The following is a 2,229-nucleotide window of genomic DNA, read 5'->3' on the forward strand; positions in this document are numbered from 1 at the left end:
AAAACAAAAAAAACTACATAACTTGGGAGGTGCTGGAGAGTATTACACTGAGTGAACTAACTCAACCTCATAAGGACAAATACTGCATAAGACCATTACTGTGAAAATAGAAGGTAACTAGTAAAATATGTAAGAGGGGGAAGAAAAGACAACAGACGGGTGAGGAATGAAGGAGAAATCACAGGGTCACACAAATTAGTGTGCGTAGTGAGAGGGTAAAGAAATAGGAAAGACCTAGCAGGGACCTGGAAAGATAGGGGGACACAGTTCAATTGTGATTAATTTTATCAAATAAAAAAATGGGGATGATTGTCTAAAACACAATGTGAATGAAGGAAAGTATGAAATGGAATGTATATGAATTTTGAATGCAAACCAGCATTATATGTATATATATATATATATATTTTGAGTGGATATATATGTACCCTTTGTATTCAATATAATAAAATTTATAAGTTGAATACATCATTCAGAATCCATTTGGGACTGCATGGTATACTATTTAATTGGTACTTGAATAGGAGTTAGTTATTAATTTGAATCAAATTTATTCAGATTTTTTTTGATAGTTAGAATTTATCCTTACCTAGGGGAAATGACTTTGCTTTAAATTAACTATATAAATATAGTTAACAGATTTTGATGTGTCTTCCTATATGTAAACAAAGATATTCTAATTTCTAATTTCCCCCATTTGCTAAAATCAAGTCCCTAAACACCTAATTTAGGCAGTTCCTTGTTTATGCTTGAGTTCCTGTGTGGCCTACACAGAAAGATTATTCTATTTCTTATGATCTATTCCCTATGAAAATATTTAAGTAGCTTGAATTTTTTTTCATATTAAGTTAGATACATGAGTAGAAAAAATATTTATCCAAAATTTTAAATATCTTTCAAGGAAATTCGGTCACAGTATATTAAACCAAAGAGCAACCATGAGACTTTCAACTCCGTATAGCAAATACTTGCACAACAGAGCTAGACGTGTTGGTACACAAAGGAAGAGTAATTCACTTCCATTTTAATTTCTGCAATCAGTGATTAATGTTGTGTGTACCATAGAGTCAGAAACAACAGTTAATTACAAGAGAGGAGATTGCCTATTTTTTTCCTGCCAGTAACTAATGTTGTTATTATGTACCATCGAGTAACCTGTGGCTCATAGTGACAATATCCCTAAAATATTCTTTATCCTGAGTCAACCTTATTGTCTCTGACACACCTACCCCTGTTAGCCCAGTCACTGAATCAATCTATCTCATCAAGAGTCTTCCTTTCCTGCACTGTCTCTCCACCCTCACAAGCATGGCATCCCTCTGCAAGGACTAATCCACTCTTGAAACATGTCCAAAGTAGGTCAGACAAAGCTTCAGAATCTTTGCACCCAAGGAACAACTTGATTTCACCCTCTCCTGGACAAACCTGTTTGTTCTCTTAGCTATCTATGGTGGTGGTGGTGGTGGTTGTTATGTGCCATCAAGTCGTTTGCGACTCATAGCGACCCTATGTACAAGAGCCCTAAACGTCGTTCTATCCTGTGCCAACCTCGCTGTCTCAAACACATTTATTCCCACCAGTCCACTGACAGAATCAATCCGTCTCATCGAGGGTCTTCCTCTCCTGTGCCGTCCCTCCACTCTCCCAAACATGATGTCCCTCTCTAAGATCTAGTCCCTCCTTGCAACATGCCCAAAGTATGTCAGATGAAGCTTCAGAATCCTTGACTCCAGGGAACATTCTGGCTTCACCCTCTCCAGGACAAACCTGTTTGTTCTCCTAGCAGTCCATGGTATAGTCAACACTCTTCTCCAGCACCAAAGCTCAAAGGCATCAATTCTATTTCTATCATCCCTATTCATTGTCCAACTCTCTGATGCATAGCACGTAATTGCAAAGATGATAGCCTGGATCAGGAGCAACTTAATCCCCAGCCTGATGTCTTTGCACTTAGTACTCTTGAGAGTTTGGGGAATCCGAGCTGGGGACAAAGGCGGAGCTTTCCTCATCTCCACGCCTCATTCAGGTACCCCACAGAAAGACTGGACAGAGGGCCCCCTGAGGATGCCATTTGCCAGAGAATTAGAAACAAAAGTTGGACACTGGTCCTGGAGGACACATTCTCTCTACTGGGAAGCCATCTGCTTACATCAGCACCAGGCTGCAAACGGAAAACAAGTGGTATTAACCCACAAGAAGAAAATCCTGGAGTGGAATTGTAAGAGGCCT

The sequence above is a fragment of the Elephantulus edwardii genome, unplaced genomic scaffold (assembly GCF_000299155.1).
Source record: "Elephantulus edwardii isolate Elephantulus edwardi_28Jun2011 unplaced genomic scaffold, EleEdw1.0 scaffold00299, whole genome shotgun sequence".
In the NCBI taxonomy this organism is placed as follows: Eukaryota; Metazoa; Chordata; class Mammalia; order Macroscelidea; family Macroscelididae; genus Elephantulus; species Elephantulus edwardii.